The 23625-nt window shown below is 36.6% G+C and overlaps 1 long non-coding RNA gene across 1 annotated transcript in view; it reads right to left on the bottom strand.

Annotated features, from left to right (window-relative positions):
* Nucleotides 1-8092: 8092 nt before the first annotated feature.
* The window catches only part of LOC139362234 (uncharacterized), a 197373-nt gene continuing 181840 nt past the window's right edge, over nucleotides 8093-23625 (bottom strand). The window contains exons 2-3 of the long non-coding RNA XR_011620672.1: nucleotides 9362-9474; nucleotides 8093-8198 (exon numbers count right to left, since the gene is read on the bottom strand). This is a non-coding gene — a long non-coding RNA (uncharacterized lncRNA). The remainder of the gene's footprint in view (nucleotides 8199-9361; nucleotides 9475-23625) is intronic.

The following is a 23625-nucleotide window of genomic DNA, read 5'->3' as shown; positions in this document are numbered from 1 at the left end:
TATAAAGACACATGCACACGCATGTTTATTGTGGCACTATTCACAATAGCAAAGACTTAGAATCAACCCAAATGTCCATCAATGACAGACTGGATGAAGAAAATGTGGCACATATACACCATGGAATACTATGCAACGATAAAAAAGGATGAGTTCATGTCCTTTGTAGGGACATGGATGCAGCTGGAAACCATCATTCTCAGCAAACTATCACGAGAACAGAAAACCAAATACTGCATGCTCTCACTCATAGGTGGAAATTGAACAATGAGAACACTTGGACACAGGAAGGGGATCATCATACACTGAGTCCTATTGTGGGGAGAGGTGGGAGGGATAGCATTAGGAGATATACCTAAGGTAAATGACGAGTTAATGGGTGTAGCACACCAACATGGCACATTTATACATATGTAACAAACCTGCACGTTGTGCACATGTACCCTAGAACTTAAAGTATAATAATAATAATAATAATAAAAAGAAATTAGCCTATATGATTATTTACAATTACACATCTAAAAATTTCAGAGGATGACAGTAAGGTAGAGACCTAGAAAAGAATAGCAGTTCAGTCTTTTTCTACTAAGACCTCCAAATAATTGGATGTGTCCCAAAATTTTCTGTATTCAATGTCATCTGATTTACATATTGATCTTATATAAAAATAACTTCACAGCAACATCTAGAATAATGTTTGGCTAAATATCTGGGTATAATGGCTTAGCCAAGTTGACACACAAAATTAACCATCATACCAAGTTAGATTTTTGATGATAATTTTAGGATGCTTTTCTTATGTTATTTTGTCTTTCCTTTGTATTTCTCCAGGCATATTGAGAATTCAGTTCTGTGGAGAATCCAAAATATTGGGGGAGTTTTAAAGGAACAAGGCATAAAGAGAAGTCAGTGAATGAAAATGTAACTAATTTATAATTTGCTGCTACACTAAAGCTAAATAATATTTCTAACCTATCTTTGCTAGTTGTTTTCCTTGCTCTGAGTTAGATCAGACGTGGGTAGAACAAATGGAACATATTCATTTTGGGCACAAGTGGTGATTTTTTTCTGCCTTTTACTTTCTTATGACAAGTGATGGGAAACATCACTTATTTGTTAATATTAAAGAGAGACTCAAATATAAATTTTGATGAAAATATTGTCAAATACAGAATTTCAGTGTTTTTCATATGCTATAAGGATCACCTTAAAAAAACTGATTTGAGTATTTTCAATCCTAATTGATACTATTATTCACTGAGGTGCTGAAATTCATTAGATTTTTTAAATTAAATATCACTATTATTAGAAAAGAAGTTTGTGGACAGGCTTCTATAGGTTTCCAGATTAAGAGAAGAAACATCACATCTGGTTATGTCCTAGAATGTAAGTCAAAGTTCATAAAGAAGTTGAAGATTAAATCAAGCCCGGCATATTAGCAGTTTGTAGGTGGCCCCTCAAAATTTTTGTGAAGAGTATTATAGGTCTTCTTGAATGATAAAGAACTTGTCTAACCTAACATTTGAAAATACTCACACTGATAAGTTCTATAGTGGAATTAAAGGTAAGACTCTCTTTGCAGAGTTAAAATTAAGAAAATACTTATGGCTTTGTTCACTGAACAAATTGGAAAACACTGTCAAAAATGTTATAACTAGATGATGAAAGTGCATTATCTTTAGGTACAAAGTGACTTTCTAATTTTAATGTTTTTCATTTGTACCCTTGGAGCAATGAGGCCTTGTGGAATGTAACTTGGAAATGTAACACCAACAGAAAATGGTTGAAGATTCAAGAAAACAGGCCTTAATAAAAAGATCTACATGAAAAATTGAAATTAGTGTTGTTAGTGAACTCAACGTATAGATTTTTAGGCTAACAAGGGTGCAGCCTACTGTGTGATTAGAGATGACTTTGCTGATGATGGTTGTCTGGCTGCGCCTAGGCTGTCTGTGAACTAGGACCCCTGGAAAAGGAAAGGTCTCCTTAGAAAATATTCTTAAGGTTCTGTGTTCTTAAGAGTTTCTATATGAACTCTTGGACTATGAAATTGATCCTATGGATCCTTTCTCTCCTAAAAGTAATGTTAGAGCTGCATAAAATAAATAACTAAGATAGCAAGAAATTACAGTTACATTTACATGTAACTATTAAAATATTAACATAAAACCAATTTGTAATATAGTAATACAGATGTTTGTTTATTAATGTATGAAATAACAATATCTAGTGGCAGGTATCATAAATAACAGGATAGCAGAGTAATAATGAATATAAATAATCTTAAGATATCTGAAACATTTTTAAAATAATCTGAACTCATCTATAAATTATCTCAGTAGCAAAGTCACAAATACTGCATATATTACTGTGATTAGTTATCTAAGTTCACAATAGAAGGACAAGCTAAATTTAAATTAGAGGTTAGTGAAAACAAAAATTTTTTAAATAATTTTATTTCCAAATTGGGGGCCTATGAAGCACAGGTTAAGAACTCTTACACAGTAGTTCAGAACCTTAGTTTAACATCAAAATCACCGGGGAGTTTAAAAAAAAAAAAAGAAAGAGAGTGATGCCAGCCAGATAGTAGAATAAGAGGTATCAGATATCTTCTTCCTATAGAATCACGAATTTAGCAACTATTTATCAACCAGAATACCTTTGTAAGAACCTCAGAATCCAGATAAGAAATTGCAGCACTCCAAAGAGCACAGGACCAAGAAGTAACATTGGAACAAGTAAGAAGATAAGTTTCACTTTGCCAACATCTCATGCTTCCCCAAGTCAGCACACTTTAGTGCCAAGAGAAGTAGTCTTGATCAGAGATTTGTCCAACAAGGAAAGAGCAAGAGTTGTAACTGATGCCCTTTTGGGGGCACTATTCAAGAGACTCACTATTGATTTTACTCACCCAGGGTGGTTGGGGCCCTTTCATAGTTGGAATACATAGAGGTGGCTAAAATGGAGCAGAGAGAAAGGTGAATCTCAGCAGTCAAAAGTATACATGTGCCCAGTAGCCAGCACAATCCCCTAGCACTGGTGCTGATCACAGGGCTGGCACAAATTGCTATATGGCTCACAGGAGTTAGTGTGGCCTCCAGCAGTGGTGCCCCCAGGAGGCAGCACAGACATCAGCACCCAGTACTGATCACAGTTGTCAATGTCCACGACACTAACCTGCATATAATGTACTAGCCTTCATGGATCTCAGCACCCATCAAGAATCTCGGCAAACAGCATTGCTGTCAGAAGTTGCCTCTGCTTTGTAGGATTGGGACAAAGCACACACTCTTGAGACATCTCTTTAAGGAATAAAAGAGAAAAGTTCACCTTACACTCAAGCACCCATAACAACTTTGCAGGATTGAATTATGGCACAAAATTCTAAAACTTCTCCCTGGAGAAAGAGAAAGAAAAGTGAAACATGTGCATTCATGGAAAAATATTTGAGAGGTTTCCAGAATTTCTACCCAGGCTAATAACTGATGATGATCTCTCCCTGTCAAAGCCTGTCAGGAAAAATTGAAAAGGGTGATTACTTCTTCAAATACACAGACATCACTTTAAAACTACAAGGAACATGAAGAAGAAGGGAAATAGGACAACAACTAATGAAATAAATCTCCAGTAACTAACCCTAAATAAATTCAGAGTCATTAATTGCTTTGCAAAGAATTTACAGTATTCACCTTGAAGAAGCTCAGCGAGCTAAAAAGCAGCACTGATAGAAAACTAAATTAAATAAGAAAAATGATACAGGAAAAAAATCAGAGTATTAACTAAGAGAGTTAAAGCATGAAAAATAGATAGAAACCAAAATAACATTCTGGAGCTGAAGAATGTAACAACTGAAGTGAAAAATTTAATAGAGAGCTTAAACATCTGACTTGATCAAGAATAATAATTAGTGAACTCACGGAAAGATCATTTGAAATAAACTAGTCAGAGAACAAAAAATAATAACAAAAGAAAAATAAATAACTATGAAGAAAGCTTAAAGGACTTAAGGGACACCATCATTTGAACTGACAGACACATTACTGGAGTTCCAAAAGAAGAATAGAAAGATAAAGACGCAGAGAACACATATAACAAAGTAATAGCTGAAAACTTTCCAAATCTGTGGAAGGAAATGAACATCCAGATTCATAAAGCCACCCACAATCCAAATAGGACCCACCCAAAAAGGTCTACACTAAAACACGCTATAATCAAATCGTGAAAAGTCAGAGACAGAGATGATTTTGAAAGTAACTGGACAAAAGTGGCTGAAAGTTCCCAAAGGACTTCGGTGAATTTCTCAGCAGAGACATTGTTGTCGAGAAAGAAGTGGAGTGGCATATTCAAAGTGCTTAAAGAAAAATAAATTCAACTAAGAATTCTATATCTGTAAAAATGCTCTGCTAAATATGCAGGAGAAAAAAAATGCAGAGATAGAGACTCTCCCATATTAACAAAAGCTGAGGGAGTTTATCACGAGCAGCCCTGCTTTACAAGAAACGATCAAGGGAGATTTTCAAGTTGAAACAAGTGGACACTAAACAAAAAAATAAAAGCATACATAAGTATAAAACCCACTTCATACAGGTAACTCTAAAGACAAATACAGAATGCTATATTACTGTGATGTTGGTATGCAGACTACTCATAATTTTGGCATAAAAACTGAAAGACAGAAATGTCAATAATATCGATAGTAACAATTGTTAATGTATACATAACATGAAAATGGGTAACAGTTATCATCTATAACATAAAGTATGTGGAAAGAGAGAAGTAAAAGTGCAGATATGGCCAGGCGCAGTGGCTCATGCCTGTAATCCCAGTACTTTGGGAGGCCTAGGCGGGTGGATCACAAGGTCAAGAGATTGAGACCATCCTGGCCAACATGGCAAAACCCCATCTCTACTAAAAATACAAAAATGAGCTGGGTGTGGTGGTGCACACCTGTAATCCCAGCTACTCTGAAGGCTGAGGCAAGATAATCGCTTGAACCTGGGAGGCAGAGGTTGCAGTGAGACAAGATCATACCACTGCACTCCAGCCTGGAGACAGAGTGAAAGTCTGACTCAAAAAAAAAAAAAAATGTACAGATATAACTGAAGTTAAGATATTATCTGCTTAAAATGGACTAGAATAACTAAATATGTTTTACCTAATCCTCTCTGTGACCAAAAATTACCATAACACTTAGCAATTGTAATGATGCTCCTCAATAATGTATTATACCTACTGCTAATTTCACCCTCTCCCCCACTAGAATGTGAGCCTTGAAAGAGCAGAAATGTTCATCTGATTTGTTTGCTGATAAGTTGCTAGAACCTTGAATAGAGATTGGAAAATAGTTGTCACTCTAACAAAGATTTTCAAATAAATAAATGGAAAATTTGAGAGAGGACAATTACTTGACATAAAGAATTGTGTAAAAATGGATTGAAGTAGAAGTAAACTCATGTGGTGCACACTTGGGAAACAGAGTCACTGGGTCCTTATAATCTATTGTATGAGTTAAGGAAGTAGAAGGACTGCTAAATGACATTCAAATTTCTGGTATAAAGAATGACTTAGATGAAGATGGCATTTACTGAAAGAGGGGATGTTACAGCACAAGCAGATAAGAGTAGAAAGACGATGATTCTAGAATGCTTAGAAATGTTCATATAGCTATGCCCAGGGGACACCCAAGTGTTGTTCAATAGAAGTAGAGTTTTATGCAAATTTTAATACTGAGAGACAGACAGAGAGAGAGAGAGAGAGAGAGACAGAAGGGGGGGTGGTAGAGAGAGAGAGATAGGCTATCACAGAATAGATGGTGGGGTGTAATTAGGGAAATTAAAGCCACTGGAGAAGATTATACAGTGGATAGTAGGGTGCTTGGTAAAGAACTGCTGAAAGAATGAAGAGAAGCAACTCTAGGATAAAATCATGAGTAACAAAAACAGTTAAGGTAAGGAAAGAGAAAATAACTATGAAAATAAATTAATTGACATTGGACAGTGGAGAATAAATCTTTAGCATTCCAGATGCAGAGTGAAGAGAGTGTTTGAAGAAATAGTTGTTGATCAAATATTTGAGGTATATCAAGTACGTCAAAGTCTGAATATTTTCCAATAATTTTGGCAAGAATGATGATATTAGCAATATGCAAAAGACAGTTTTAGCAAAGCGCTAAAGATATTTATTGAAACAAAACAGTTCTAAAAGGGAAGGGAGACATAAAGTGGTCAATGAAGAGAAATGAGAAACTGAAGGACAGTTTAATTACATGAGAGATAATTTAGTATATTTAACTAAAAAGAAAAAAGCTAAGGGGATGGGCCATTAAAAGATACAGAATAATGATTCTGAATGTGATTGGACGAGTTCCTAGGAAGACGGGTCATACAGACAAAAATGATCATTGTAGAGAAGATGCTATTTCCTCCTGTGTGAAAGAAAGAGGGTGGCAAGGATGTTTGTTTTGCAAGTGTGCTAGCTGGAAGTTGAGAGAATTCCTGTCTGGTGTCTCTGTTTTCCTCTGTAAATGTAAAAAGTGATGTCTTTATTGTGAGAATGATGGAAGATATGTTGGAGTTGGAAATGAAGGGAAGAGTGGAAGATTTGAAAACAAAAATGCCTTGTGAGTATAAGACAGTGATGAGGGACACTGGAAAACTGAAGTCTGTGTGAATTAGTGTGTATTATCAATTTCATCTCATGGAAACCTACCCCTGCTCATTCATCTCAGGCTGCACTGACCTAAACTTCTCTCCCATGCCATCTCCCTTTCCACTTCCAGCCTTTGGCCCAATATTTCCTTGTCCCGAGGAACATTAAAGGCTACCCTATGTAAATTAGAAACTGGTCTTTTGTTTTTTTTGTTTGTTTGTTTTCCATCATAATGTTGTTCTTTATTTCCTTCACATTTCTAACACTTGGCAACTATTGATTCACTTATAGTTTATATCTCTATCTTTCACATAAATTTAAATGACATTTGAAAAAGAAGCCAGTTTATTCATTTTCCCCACTTTAGCTCCAGTGTCTAGCACAGTGGTTGGCATGATATAGGTGATTAAGTATTTGATGATCAGTGGAATAAATTGGATTTATGGTTGCATTAGCCAAAAAAAAAAAAAAAAAAAACTGACTCTGAAAGATGTAATTACACAAAGAACAAAAATAGTGGAATTCAGAACTTAACTTTAGATGTAGAAAATTAAAAGTAAATGAAGTTAATCCAGGTAAATAAATATGAAAAGTAAGATTTGCAAACTGATAATAGGTAAATTAAAAACAAATTCAAGATTTGTTTTTTAGGAAACTTTAATGAATTGAATGCAGTGTTGACTACTTGGATCCACAAAAGGGAAACAAGAGACTGTCAGGAAATGAGATATAAGAGGAGACATAACAGCAGATATTGTGGAGATTTCAACATCATAAGGAAGTAAAATGTACAACTCTGTGCTGTTAAGTTTGAAAATCCCAGTGAAAAGGATCTTTTTCTCTCTCAGAAGATCCAAGTTGCCTAAAGTGTCTCAATAACAAGTAGAAAAGCTGAATAGACAAATAATTATGAAAGCTGTAACTGTTTTCAAAGATTTTCTTCTTAAAAATGCTCCATGGGACTCCCAAGCAAAGGAAATAATTGAACATAATTGATCCGGGCTTCATCCCATTTCCCAATTGCTCGTTGAAATGAATAATGAGTCATAAAAATAGAAATCTGCACCAGTATTATAAACCAGCAAAGAGTCATCTCCATATTCTTAAAAAGGATTTTAAAAGTATATTAAGGAAGGAATATGAATAAGTAAAGGGTTTGTCAGAAAATACCCACTGTAAAAGGGCAATGGGCCCGCAACAAGAAGAGTCAACACTGGTAGTCTAACTATTCCCTGGAAATAACCCAGGGGGAGGGATGAGGGCATGGCAAAACGTGGGGTGCATATTTTGATGCCATTAAATGTACTGAGAAAAAGTCTTGATGCTGGAGCGACACTGGCAATGAGTTTGCCCGGGATGTCTTCACCATGCCTTGTTGGAGTGGGCAGCATTGTCTTACCTGGCCTCCAGCCAAGATTTGGGGAGATTGTGCCTCAGTGGTTACCTGAAAAAGTAGCTGATTCAGCTCCTCTTCTGGGACTAGGGAAACTGGAAGATTCTCTGCAGATGAGGCTGCCAACCAATGCGTAGACACACTCATAATCCAGATGCTGTTGGAGAACACAGGGAAATGGTTAGAAACTTGAAAGAGTAATCATTTACCTAAAGGTCCAGTAATTATATATCACATTATATCAATTGGATCGGACTTGTATTCAGTGATTTTACTTTCTTGGTTACCAGCAGTTGGTAGCTCATGAAGACACTCAGATTCCTTTTAGAATATGAAAAACTTGGTTTTCTATGCTCATGTATATTATAATGTGCAAAAGCTTTTGTCTTTTTCATGAGAACTCTTTTAGTCCTTAGTATCTAAAACCCAATGAAAACTGTCTTAATGATAAAACAGATGATATATTTAGACTATAATTGAAAAGATCGTGGTTTGATTTGGTTTTAGAACCAAATCTGAAGTGAGGTGGAACGGGAATGGGAGCTGACATAATAGCATCACAATTCCCTATTTGTTCATACCTGGTATCACTGATTTTTTTTTTGTAGGTTGCCTTTTACCTTTTGTAGACAGATTTCTCCATGTATCTGAGGAAAATGACTGCAAAAAAATCCAATTTAAATATTTCTTAAATGTTGTCATTGTTCCTAGCATCTTTGTACAGTGGGTTAAACATCCCTCCTTACACACATTACTGTGGGAAAGAGGATGGAACATTCGTATTAGTCAGTTTTAGTCAAGTACCCATCCTCATGACAGAAGCAAGGGAATATGGGTGAATTATGCTTCTCTCAATAATATGCAATAAAGTCTCTCCCAGAAATGAGAAGTTGTGCTATTAGAAGCAAGACAATAGTGTGTGGATAGACAAGTAAACATCCCTACTGTCAGTATGCTATCATTGTTGGTATAACTCAACTATTTCCAGAAGAGAGCATCAATGTCACTGTGTAATGATAATGGAAAAAATTATGTATACATGATATATCTATAACAACAGTGATACTCTTCCAAAATATATATTCTGAAAAAAAATAGGACAAAATGCTAGAAAAAAATTTAACTCAGCAAGATGTAAATAGCATACTATTTTGGGAAGATTTAATAACTTCCAATTTAGATTCTCTTATTTTAAGCCTGCACCCACCACCATCACCACCAAATTTGATGTTACAAGTATAGCCTCAGATTGAGCTAAAACAGTTGCTATTTTCTGGAGCAGAACTCCAGGGATTGGGGAGATTGTGCCTCAGTGGTCACCTGAAAAAGTAGCTGACTCAGCTCCTCTTCTGGGACTAGGGACACTGGAAGATTCTCTGCAAATGAGGCTGCCAACTGTTCTAAACTGCAGAGACACACTCATAATCCAGATTCTGTTGGAGAAGAGAGGGCAATGGTTAGAAACTTGAAGGATTAATCATTTACCTAAAGGTCCAGTAATTATATATCACATTATGTCAACTGGAATGGATTTGGATTCAGTGATTTTACTTGCTTGGTTACCAGCAGTTAGTTGGTAGCTCATGAAGACTCAGACTCCTTTTAGAATACGAAGAAACTTGGTTTTCTATGTTCATGTATATTATAATGTGCAAAAGCTTTTGTCTTTTTTTACTCACACATGAAATTAAATACAGAGTTATAAAGAAACTACATTATGAACTTAGGAAATATTCACAAAAAAACATTTTTCTTTAGATGATTTTAATGAAAAGTTATAATTGTTTCAGTGGACAGAAGAATCAATAGTTAAGAATGGTGAAGTGGTCAAGAAAAAGATGAGACATTATCTCAGAATTCTAGGAAAGAAATAGATAAATAAAAATTTTAAAAGGATAAAAACATAGATCTGAAGAGAGGTTATGGAAAATGTTATCAAGTATAATTCAGTAGTACTCAAACATTAGAAAAGAGAAATATAATGATAGACACATGAGATGTTTAAAATATAAATGAATTGAAATCTATGCTAAGTTGGAAAAACTTAATGAATAATTTTCAACACAATATTAATTTTGCAAATTGATTCAAGAAAGGAAAAAATGAAAAGATCAATGAAAGGGAAAATATTTAAGACTATCATATTACCTCAAAATGTCTGCTCCAGGCAGTGTTTTATAGGTGGGTGCTTTCAAACTTTCAAGTAACAAATTATTTGTAGGTTACATGAATTACTTCTGATCATACAAAAAAAAAGGGGAGGAAGGGATCTGCAAGCACACTTTTGGGGCTAGAACAATTGGTATAACTAAACTGACAAAGACATCACCAAAAAGAAAACTTCACTCAATTCTTACCTATGACTTTAAATAAATAAACTTTAAATAAATACTTGTAAAATACAATAGGCAGTACATTTATTTAAAAAATAAAAATCTCCATGTTCCAGCTTAGTAGGACATCTAGGGACAAAGACATATTTTATATTACAGATTCTTTAACTTAGCATATCATTTTACTTGGTCAAATTAGAAAAAAAATCAAGTAATCCTTTAGAAAGATTCTGAAATGGTGTTTTACAATATTCACATTCATTCCATAATTCATAATGATCTATAACAATCCATCACAAAAAAGTGACTTAATCACTATGAAATGTTATACAAGCAACATTTCTATATGCAATGCAAGTAGAAAAAAAAACAATTCTTGGACTTCAGAATTTTAAAGCTTGAATTTAAATGCATAGGATCTGAAGTCACACATAATACATATAGCACAAAACTTGCCCCTGACACTTACCAACTCTCAGGTTCTTGGGCTACTACTAAGCTTCTATGAGACCAAATACAGCTTTATCACTTTCTGGCATTTCTGTGAGATTTGCAAATCTTGTCTATGTGTAGATAAATAGGTGTTTGTGTTTTAAAGCAAGTAAGCTTGGTTAAAAGATGTTTATGGTATCATATCTAACTCAAGGATATAGGTTTAAGCCTCATGTGGCACTTACTATCATCATTATGATTATTATGCTGCAGACTTTCTGACCATTATTTTGGATCAAGAGCTAAGGACCAATATTTGGGTTTATCGATCTAAGGATAACTTACTTGGGATGGCAATAATATATTAAAATAAGTTGTATTGTTAGAAAATAATATTGTTCTGATAGTATCAAGTCATCCTGGAAAAAAGAAAGATTTAGAAAACAAAAGACAAACTAAATTGGGAATAGTTTCTAAGCATTCTCATGCACTTTAAGTTTTATTCAGAAATTTAACATGGGATTACCTCTAGTGAGCATTTCTACACCCAATGGTTAGGCAGAATAAGCATTTTTAGACCTGGATTTAGCTGAGATAATTGAGACGCAGAGAAATTACATGACCACTCTGAGGTAGTGCAGTTAGTAAGTGGCAGAACTGGAACTAGAACCTGCTCTTCTGAACCATTTTCTAATTCTGAGATTCAACTTACGACTGGGTACCTGTTGATGGCCACACCATCACATTATCCTCCAGGAGTCATCTGGAAATATTACTGCACATTAAATGGGCATAGATTGTCATTTATAATGGTGGGAAGTAACCCCCTTACTTCTTTTCTCATTGTAATCACTACAATTTCTTCATAAAACACAGTGTAAAAATGCAACCTCTTTTCCTTCTCTCAATCGCATTAAATCTAGCCCAAGACCCTGCCTGCCATATTGGCTGTGTATACAGGTCTTCCTCCCTCAGGGATTCCCAATGAATTCCAGGAAGTATACACAGGTCAAAAAAAAAAAAAAATCATATTGACTTTTCCCAAAAGTGAGTGATTTCTAGTGCTGTGTGCTGAATTGTGTCCCCTTAAAAGACGTTCAAGTCCTAACCTCTAGTACCTGTGAATGTAATCTTTTTTTTTTTTTTTTTTAAGACTCTTATAATGTAGCCAAATTAAGATAAGGTCATGCTGGCATAGAATGGTCCATTAATCTGATACGGCTGGTGTCTTTACAAGAAGAGGAGACACAAATACAGAGACACACAGGGGGAACGCTTTGTGTTAACAAAGGCAGAAATTGGAGTGAGAAGTGTACAAGCCAAGCAACTCCAAGAATTGCCAGGAACCACCAGAAGCCAGAAGGCATGGGGCAAATTCTCCCCTCGTGACTTCCGTGAGAGGATGACCCTGACAATCACACTTCTATCCTTCGCAACTGTGAGACAGTAAATTTCTGCTGTTTTAAGCCACTTAGGTCATGAAAATTTGTTACAGTAGGTCCTAGGAAACAAATACACCTGGTGCCCAATCGGCTCACATCTCATTTCATCTTTGGGTTGCTTCTCGCTTCTGCAAAATACCGCTACTGCATTCTCGCAAGTTCTGCTCTCTTAGAGACCCAGGTCTTGCTCAGTGTAATCCACCACTGGAGACTGACTCCATATCCTTTATCCTTAGCTGTTTAACATGGCAGGAATTACACATTTCCTAGAGCCCAGTAATTTCGGTTTCACATGCAAATATTTTCCTATAAGATGTGGGTAATGCAAGAGGCATTCACGCTACTCTTTATCCTGGAACTGGAATTCTCCACTACTGAATATAGGAGAGTCTTAAGAGTCCTCTATACTCATAAACAAGTTTCCCTTTATCCTTAAAAGCAATGGGTTGATTACTAAAGTGACTCTGGAGATAAACATCCATAGGCTAGAGCTTCAAAGGAGGAAGAGAGGTTGTTTGGTCCAATGGGGCTTGGTAGGTGGGGAGATATTAACATTTCGTTCCATTGTTTTGATACAGCTCCCAAGAATAAACTAATACCTTCCATTTAATTTAAAATTACTTTTTTTTTTTTTTCAGATGGAGTTTCGCTCTTGTCACCCAGGCTGGAGTGCAGTGGTGTAATCTCGACTCACTGCACCTCCACCTCCCAGGTTCAAGTGATTCTCCTGCCTCAGCCTCCTGAGTCGCTGGGAGTACAAGCATTAGCCACCACATCCGTCTAATTTTTGTATTTTTAGTAGAGATGAGGTTTCACCATGTTGGCCAGGCTGATCTCAAACACCCGTCTTGGCCTGCCAAACTGCTAGGATTACAGGCTCAAATTCACTTTTATCTGATTCCCTTTTTATATGAGTTTGGGTAGGGTTCTGAGAACTATACTGATAATGATGACTTTAACTGAGGCAGGTGGGTGAAACCAAACAAAACATAGCAGGACTTTGAACAGGTGAATGACATCATTTGACTCATAGTTTATGAAAAAGAGGCAGATGGTCATTGCTTAATAAACTTTTATTGCAAAAATGGATGCAGGAATAAAAACAGAAAAATACATGGATAGCCTGGTCTTTTCAGTTGCTTGTTATTGTTTTGCTCTGTCTTGTATTTCTTTCTTTTCTTTTTTATATTTTTTTATTTTTGAGAAATGGTCTTGCTTTGTGACTAGGGTAGAGTGTAGTTGTGTGATGTTAGCTCACTGTACCCTTGACCTCCCGGGCTCAAATGTTCCTCCCTCCTCAACCTCCCAAGTAGCTGGGACTAAAGGTGCACTTTCTTTCTTTTTTTTTTTTTTTTGAGACGGAGTCTTGCTCTGCCGCCCAGGCTGGAGTGCAGTGGCGCCATCTTGGCTCACTACAACCTCCGCTTCCCGGGTCCACACCATTCTCCCGCCTCAGCCTCCCGAGTAGCTGGAACTACAGGCGCCCACCACCATGCCTGGCTAATTTTTGTATTTTTAGTAGAGACGGGGTTTCACCATGTTGGCCAGGATGGTCTCCATCTCCTGACCTTGTGATCTGCCCGCCTCGGCCTCCCAAAGTGCTGGGATTACAGGCATGAGCCACCGCGCTCGGCAGCACTTTAGTTCATTTTTAGAAAATGTCTCCCTGCCCATATTACACAACCATTTCCATAGCTTGCCATTTAAGACTCTCAGTCACCTGTCTTGCCTTTCAGCTTCAGCTTCAGGCAATTCTACCCATGCACTTCACTCTGCAGCAACCTGAAGCTGCCTGCCTTTATACTCCTTTCACAGGCTTTCCTTTCTCAGTGTGATTTCCATTGGCTAGAGAGTTTGTCTTCATCTCACTGATTTCCATCGATTCTTTGGGACTCACATCAGGTGATAGCAATTTCTGAAAGCTCCCTTGCTTCTCGACTTCCAAATCATGCTAAATGTAGCAAAGAGGAAAAGATTGAGAATTCCAGGATGAATTTTATTATGTTCTGTAGCACCTCTCAGAAAATCAAATGCTATTAATGAGATTAAATATTTTTCTTTGCTTATTAATATTTGTATTTCCTCTTTTAAGATTTTGATCTTTTTCTCTTTTTTCTGTTGCAGTACATACAAATTTCTGTTGACTCAGATTTATATAAAAATATATGTGCACCTAATTTTTAATACATACTACAAATATTTTTCTGGTTTATAATTCATCATTTAACACATTTATAAGATTTTTGTTTTATAGAAAGGTTTTCTACAGTAAAATCTATGAATATTTTTCTTCACAATATATTTTACTTTAAGCTTTGAAATGCCATTATTTTTAGTTTTTCTTTTTACATTCACTTTTCACTCAATTTTACATTTATGTTGTTGTATGTGGAAGGCACAATAATAATGTACAAAACTTTAAAAATGCATTGTAGATCTTATTTCACCAGCTGGGAAAAAAATACCAGGCTTTGGTTGTGCTTTAAAAGCTGTTTCATCATCGAACTTTGTTTCTATTCTTTCAGCACCTGAAAATAGCACAAGATGATGAAATTAGCAATCCCAGATGCCTCAGCAGATTGTGCCACTTTCATAAATTTTCTATTCCGCTATCATGGGAGATAACATTAATGCTACTTGAGCAGACTTAATTCACCAGCTTTACTGTCATGGGGCTACAGCTAGCCTCTCTGTGAAAAATTGTTATAAAGCATCTTAAAATGTGGTTCCTGTACCCTGGACAACAACAATCAAACTCATTCAGGATGCCTGTTAATCATGCAGATTCATGGACCCCAGACAAAATTCCTGAAACACAGTCTTTGCAATTTAGGATCACATCCTATGAAGACTCAGATCCTAGGGTTCTCTAATGCTGACTCTGGGTTCAATGAGACTAATGTAATTTTCACTTTGATATTATTTCCAAAAGCTCAGCAATTAACCTGCCTCAAACCCCAAATAACATGTGTCAGGGCTTGTCACCTAGTTGCATCCTGGTGTTTGTTCTGTGCCACAAGAGTCATTAGAATGAAGGTATTATTCACCAGTAAGCTAGAACTGGAATTTGAAATTATTCTTAAGCAACTATTACAGATCTCTGCATAGCACTATGAGTTTTGTGGTTTTTTTAAGTCCTCTGAAGACAATGCAAAATTAAGAATCTCATGAAGTTTCGAAAGAAGGCAACAACTTCTGAAGGGACTTGCTGTTATTTTGAATGTGTGTCATCAGGCAATTATTTTGCACTTCCAGTTATCACACTTAACCATTATTTCAGTCCTTGTGATGTAATTTTTCATTATTTATTTATTTATTTATTTATCTATTGAAATGGAGTCTCTCTCTGACACCTAGGCTGGAGTATAGTGGCATGATCTTGGCTCACTGCAAGCTCTGCCTCCTGGGTTCACATTCTCCTGCCTCAGCCTCCCGAGTATCTAGGACTACAGGTGCCCACCACCACACCTGGCTAATTTTTTTTGCATTTTTAGTACAGATGGGGTTTCACCGTGTTAGCCAGGATGGTCTCCATCTCCTGATCTCGTGATCCGCCCGCCTCGGCCTCCCAAAGTGCTGGGATTATAGGCATGAGCCACCACACCCAGCCCAATTTTTTATTTCTGAAAACTGAGGACACCCAAGTTGAGGAAGATGGAGTTCCTTTACCAAATTCCTAAATCAGCCAATGTCAGAGACAGCGGTCAAACCCAAGACATTTGGGCCCAGGCCTAAGGCACAGTCTTTTCAGTACAGCTGCCTGGCAGGTACCATATGGGTCACTTTCCAGAGAGGAAAATAATCTGCTATGAGTCAGGTGTTGGGATATCATATAGATGCCAAAGATTAAGAGAGAGCAGGGGAATACCTGCTTTAAGCAGTCAGGACTGGAGATGCAACTGTGTTGTTCTGGAGCCAGGTAGTTAGAGGCAGGTTAGATCCCTCCTGGAAGGCAAGCAGCTATGACTTGTCACCTGCATTCTTTATGGTCCTGATGCCACTCTGCTGCTCTACCCAGTGGATATTAACAAGCCATTTCTCTGTGTGTTGCTACCACCCTCAGGAATTCCAAAATCTTTCTCATTCAATAATTCTAAAAATATTGCCCCCAATTTAGCCTTACTAAAGAACTGAAAGCAGTTTTACAATATAATAAATAATATTTGAGCATTATCTTATAGTTTATAAAGAGTTTTCGCATGTTAATTTAAAGATCTCACAACAACCCGATGAGCTCATTAATGCTCTCATTTATTTCCGTATTGTAGATGAAGTTGAATTGAGCACTATTGAGATAACTTTTTCAAGGTCAATGAGGTGACATTAAGACTTCAGGTTGCGTCTCCCTGCCTCAAAGCCTTTGTTCTGTGTAATTTACATTACATGTCCTGTCATTTTTGCTGCACACAGAGAGCTACAATGTACTAACTCGTCATTCAATGATTGAAGGACTACTATTCTTATCGTTTTTTAAAAGGCAAAAGGCTATGGTATTGGTATAAAGATTTGAATGGAAGAAATGCAGCATGAGAGAGGGTTAATTGCAGTTATGGATAGTGACATGCATTATAGACACTCCTTACAGACGGCTGCGACCTTCAGCTAAGGCAAAACCATCACTATGATGTCAGAGTTATTCAGTAGAAATAACAGTAATCAAACTCAACACACAAAATCATCAGCAAACACAAACTGATGCTTGAGCTAAGACAGAAGAACAGTGTGCCTATCTATCATTCAGAGGCTGCAGTGGAATGACACAGTTTAATTCAGGGATGAGTCTCAGAATATTTTGATATTTCCATTGTTGTTTTTAAAGAAAATCACAATTTTAGTTTCTAGATTCGTTTTGAATTCTGTTAAAAAATGATTTCCAACCCACAAATAACTTGAAAATGGTACTTGCTTCAGTAATAATACCTCATGTTTATAGCAGGGTTCCATAACTTACTATGAAAATTTACCAAAAATATATTTATTGATCCTCTCCATGATTTCTTGATATCGTTGCTATAATACATGTGAAGAAATTGACATAGAAGGTCAGGTGAGTTTTGCAAGGTTTCCATACAGTATGTTAGAAAGTTGGACTTGAATGAACGTCTTTTTTGTTGAAGTCTAATTCTTTTCTCACTCTAATAGACTGTCTCAAAATCTTAGTGCTAAAAACACTTAAAATATACTAGTTATGCCTTTTTATGTAAAGGAAATTATTCTGGACAGAAAAGATGAACATGAGGAGGAGTTATTTTTTCTCTTCTGCAGGTTATTATATTGAACATTTGTGAGACATATATATCCCACAATATAAATATATATATTTACATTCCATTTTGCTGTCTTATAAGTTTATGTCACGATTTTTACTCTATTCTGTTTACATTCATATTTCAGTTTGCTTTGTAGCCCATATTATTTTATATTTGGAAGCATATTAAAATCAATATAGTTGGGCAATCATTTCAAAGATGTGCTGTAAGAAAAGGAAACTAATTAATTCACTATTTCGACACATCTGAGTCCCAATTACATGTGTGGCAGTGAGAAGGAAGCAGCAGTGCTTCAAGCTCTTCTCTGAAGAGTCTCATTGTCCACCAGGGGAGGAGAGGTTCATGCTACAGAGCCACCATTAAAGTTTCATGGGGTTTCAGTCAAACCAACTACTCGCAGAGGAGAGGACTGTGCATTGGAGTTAGTCAACTGGAGAGTGGAAGTCACATGGGCATGTGAATTGTATTCCAGAGGAAACCATAGGAGAAAAGAGAAGACAGAAAGAATTGAGCATGAACAGAACATAGCAAAACATGTTTACTGGAACACCAGGACCCAGGGGTAACAGGAGTGGAAAATATACTTGAAAAGGTAAGAATGGACCTAAATTTTGAAGGAGATGGGAATCCTGCCTAAGACATGTCCATTTGTTAGCAACAGGGAACCAATAGAGGTTTTTCAGCAGAACAATACAACGAAAATTAGTGATCCCCAAATTAAGTATCCACTTTTACAGAATTGTTATTTATCATCAACTCAAGTTCAGGTTGTATGCTTGGGCTTCAAATCCAGGTTTCGTTATAAGGAACCAAACTAAACATTTTATTCTCAAATGATGTAATAAGGGAATATGACAGTGTTCTACTCTTTACAACAACATAAACATAAGTCAGCAATAGTTGCAAGAAAAACAAGAGATTTAAACAAAAGTTCTTTTGAATTCAAAGCATAATTTTTAATATCTTAGGACCTACTTCATACCGTATTTATTGCTTTATTGCTTCATGAACTATTTTAAAGCAGAAAGCACATTCTATGTTTTTGTCAACCCAGGACCAACACAGTGCTTGGTACCTAGAAGGTACTCACTAAATATTGAGTATCTGTCACCATAATTCTGCTCTTTTAAAACCTATTAACCTCTCAACCCAAATGAGAGATACCTCTGAGGAACTTCTATATACAGTCAATTAAGGAAAGAGCACTCACGGTGCATAGCATCTATGAGATTTTAAACGTGTGTGATGAAAGAGATGAATTAGTAGTATACTATTGGTGCCTACAATACAGATAGTGTCCAATTTATTGTATGTGTATGAGTGCATGTTTCTGATTTGGTATTCAATTACTCGTCTCATGATGGTGGAGTTTAGGGCAGATTATATGTATTCTTCTCTGCATTTTCTATTTTTTTTTCTACAATTGGCAGGTAATACTTTCATATTAAGAAAAGTGATGGCACAGGAAAAAAAGTGCTTTGTTTTTTCTAGAAAGCTTCTAACTTTTTAATGAATAACAAATCTTTGACTAAGAAGAGACACACCTTAAAACAATAGGAGAAAGTTCATTATTGTTTTCTAACCCTGAATGAAGGTGAATCCAAGGGGTACCTAGGACTAGGAGGCTTTCAGTGCTCTGTGTGGAAAGTAATGAGATAGGGTGAATATATTCTTTATATAGTTTTCAATGCTAAGAATCAGGAAAAACAGAAAACAGATTGTCACAAATATAAATTATGCATCGAAGACACAGAGTGAAAGAAAGAGGGTTTCAGAGCCATTGTTTCTAGGCCCCCTCTGTGGAGGAAAGGTAATTCTTGGTACTGAACAGATTCTCCCCTGAGGAGATAATTGAGTCATCAGGGGAAGATGGGGAACTAATGGGGATTCAGATTCAAGGAAGTTTATTAGAAGTGCTTTCAAACTATGAAATGTTCAATTTAAGGATGGAGGTAGCTAACTTGCCACGCACTCAATTACAAAAATCATGCAAGATGAACTTGGAAGTGGTGGGTAAGACAGCTCTAGGCAAGCAAAGACAGTGCCAAGTGAGAATAAAGATATGGAATATGTAATTAAATTGTGGGAGGGTAACAGATGCTATCAGGCTTCCACTTGTTACAAGGTAAACAAAAGAATAATACAATAATAAATATAAAATATAAAACGTAAAATTGCTTTTTTGTCCTCAACGAATGGAGAATCATCTGAAGCAATATCTGCCTTTTATTTACTTTTTGATGTTTCTTGGTTATATAACTATTTCTTTATTTGGGTTTATAAAGGATTGAGCAGCAGGGTGGTTAGAATTGAACACATTGTAATGTTATTGTTGAAAAATAGAAACAGTATACAAAGTAAAAGACAATTTAGCTGGTGAGGGGGAAATATCTTCCTAAACTAATGTTATAACAAATGAAATTTGATGACTTTCACTCTTCTGTGATGGAGTTTGCAGATAGAATGCGTAGGCTGTGCTGAAATGTTAAACCAAAGTCTCACTAACTTTAGGCTCTCTTTAATTGACTCTTTAAGGAGCTGGAGGCAAATAAATTCAAATTCAGAAATAAATGAAATTTGAAGCCTGACATTGGGTTTTAAGGCATAGAAAATAAGTTGTTGTTGTTTTTGTTTTTCCCCAGAAGTCAAAAATATATAAATTCACTCAGCAAAATTTTTCACATGATTACTGGCAGCAAGGCACAGTGGACAAAGTCGGGATTTAGATTCAGACAAATCAATACAAATCCTTTGTTACAAATCCTGGCTCTGCCACTTACCAGGTCAGGAACTAAAATGAATTGTTTAATGTGTCTCAACCTGTTTCTGTAATTTGCAAAGGGTAAATACTAAAATCTCACTGACAAATGTATGGGGATTAAATAAAAAAACCCACGTCTGGAATCTAGTAGAGTTCATTCAATCGCTCAAAAATCATACAGTAATATTTATACCTAGTCTTACTATTTCTAGACACTTAGTGCATCTTTATTCCCTTTTGTGGATCATAGTTAAAAACAGGAATAAGAAATTAGTGCATACATGAAAAAATAAGACAATCTTAGCCACTTTCTGATCAACTGGATTATCACTTTGAATTCACTTTTCTATCTGGCAGCTATGCACAACTAACAGGGCAGAGTCCAGTCAACAAAGGAAATAACAAAGGGATTAAGGTTTCCTAGACTGGTGTACCTTTATGTTAAAAAAGTTCTGGACATCAGAAAAACACACTTAATAGTTTTTAACTTTTAAGTTCAGGGATACATGTGTAGGTATGTTATACAGGTAAGCTTGTGTCATGGGGGTTTGTTGTACAGATTGTTTTGTTATGCTGGTATTAAGCTTAGTTTCCATTCATTATTTTTCCTGATCCTCTCCCTCCTCCCACCCTCCACAAGGTCTCTGTGTGTGTGTTGTTCCCTTCTATGTGTCCATGTGTTCTCATCAATTAGCTCTCACTTGTAAGTGAGAGCCTGTGGTATTTGGTTTTCTGTTCCTGTGTTAGTTTGCTGAGGATAATGGCCTCAAGCTCCTTCCATGTCCCTGCAAAGAACATGATCTTGTTCTTTTTTATGGCTGCATGGTATTCCATAGTGTATATGTACCACATTTTCTTTATCCAGTCTGTCATTGACGGACATTTACGTTGATTCTATGTCATTGCTATTGAGTACACTTTATTTCTTTTCATCCTGTGACATTTCTTTATGGCCCCAAACACTGCCGCAGCCTACAACTCAATCCTTCCTATGATTTGTTATCCCCTATCTTTAATTAAAACAAAATAACTACATGTAAAAACATTGAAAAACTACAGAGAACCCTAAGAAATAAAATTTTAAAAGATCTCATAGACAGAAATCACCACTGTACACATTATTGTATATTTCTATGCAATTATTGTATTCTACACTTTTTTAAAAAAACCTGATTTCGGCCGGGCGCGGTGGCTCAAGCCTGTAATCCCAGCACTTTGGGAGGCCGAGGCGGGTGGATCACGAGGTCAGGAGATCGAGACTATCCTGGCTAACACGGTGAAACCCCGTCTCTACTAAAAATACAAAAAAATTAGCCGGGCGTGGTAGCGGGCGCCTGTAGTCCCAGCTACTTGGGAGGCTGAGTCGGGAGAATGGCGTGAACCCAGGGGGCGGAGCTTGCAGTGAGCCGAGATCGCGCCACTGCACTCCAGCCTGGGAGACACAGCGAGACTCCGTCTCAAAAAAAAAAAAAAAAAAAAAAAAACCTGATTTCACATGGATTATTTTTTGATAAGTGACATTTTTCACTTATCAAGGTTAACTACATTTTCCTTAATGCATATATATTCTTTGATAAGATAGTTTTAATAAATACTTAGCTTTCTGAATGAAAATGCAGCACACTGCCTTTGAACTCAATTCTGCCTAATATCTGCACCCTGCCTTGGCAATTGAGCCTTTCTGAGAGTCCTGTACCCAGATAAACTACTTTTGTTTAAATTGTTTCTGTTGTGACCTTCTCTCTGTGTTCTTCCTGTGCTCTGTCCTCATACTGGTCTCTCAGTGACCACACTCCTTCCTAGCCTGTTGTCTATACAGCTCTACTTTTGATGGCCCCTACTTAGGAAAAAATGTACTGGTTTGCTGTAAGCATTTCTTCCCCCCTCGCTCCAGTCTCCTTGAGAAAGGACTTCTCAAGTACCAAATATTCACAATATTTTAATTCAGCTGTAGGTAGTCTGCTAGAGAGGGAGAGAAAACAGTTTTAGAGACATGCCTTACCTTCTGACTCTGCAAATAATGCCAATTTCATCTGGAAATAACATATAAACCCCCAATTATGATCCACCTAGCCTCTACAACACCACAATCTACACCAGTGGTTCTAAACCGGGGCCAGTTTTGTCCCTCAAAGGACACTGGGCAAAAAATATGTTTTTGGTCGCACAACTATAGGCAAAAGATTCTACTGGTATCCAGTAGGTAGAGGCCAAGGGTACAGCTAAACATCCTAAAATGTGCAGGACATCCCCAGGCCCAGGGCAAAAAATTACCTAGGCCAAAAAATTACCTAGGCCAAGGTGTCAACTATACCAAGGTTGAAAAACCCTGATCTACATACCAAATTAAATATCTCTTATTTTATTGTGTTATGCACATATTTAACTCCTTTGTTACATTTCGAATAATAGAAAAAATATAGAAACAGGATACTAAATATTATCATTTTGATACAATGAACTTCTTCAGAAAACTACTTTAGACCTCTTAGACTACTTCTAACCTTTCAGATTATTTTTATTACAAAAATAGTCAATTTTTATAACAATTTCTCCTGAGGACTAGTGTATCGGTTGGTAAACAAGGAACCATCTGGATGTGGATGTACTGGCAATATACTTTGTGTTGAGCAATGACCACTCTAGTGATCTATGTTTATTATCTCATTTAATTCTTAAAATGACCCTGAGATGTAGGTGTTTCAGTTACTACTGCTGTGCAGAAAATTATACCAAAAACTTAGAGACCTGAAAACAACCAATTTATTTGATTCACAAATTTGTGAGTTTGAAGTTATGGAAGACTTTCATGTAGGGAAGGCTCCTGTTTGAGACTGATCATGTGATCGCAGCCAATTGTTGGCTGCAGCTGTAGTTACCAGAAAAGCAGAGGGTCTGGATCTCCAAGATCATGAACTTGCATGGCTAGCCATTGGTGCTCGCTGTCAGGTTGGAGACACAACTGGGGTGTGAACCTATAGATCGCCTCTCCAGGATGTTGGCCTCAAGCTAGTCAGACCTTGCACTGCAGCTGGTTTTCCCAGAGTGAGTTTCCAAGAGGACAAATAGAAAGCTTCCTGTCCTTTTCCGCCCTTGCCTCAGAAGTTATGCAGCATCACTTCTGCTTCATTGTTCTGGTTACAAGAGAGACACTAAGCCTGGCCCAGATTCAAGGAGAGTGGACATAGAAACTGTTCTTTAGTGGAATGAATGCCAAAGAATTTATACATATATTTTAAAAACATCACAGTAGAAGTACCATTACCCTATTTTATATATGGATAAAGACTTAAAGACCAAATTAAGACAGAGACAGTGAAACCTAAATTCCCCCAGTGAATCTCAG

Source organism: Macaca nemestrina, chromosome 3, assembly GCF_043159975.1.
Source record: "Macaca nemestrina isolate mMacNem1 chromosome 3, mMacNem.hap1, whole genome shotgun sequence".
NCBI lineage: Eukaryota > Metazoa > Chordata > Mammalia > Primates > Cercopithecidae > Macaca > Macaca nemestrina.
This window is presented reverse-complemented; position numbering and strand designations above follow the sequence as displayed.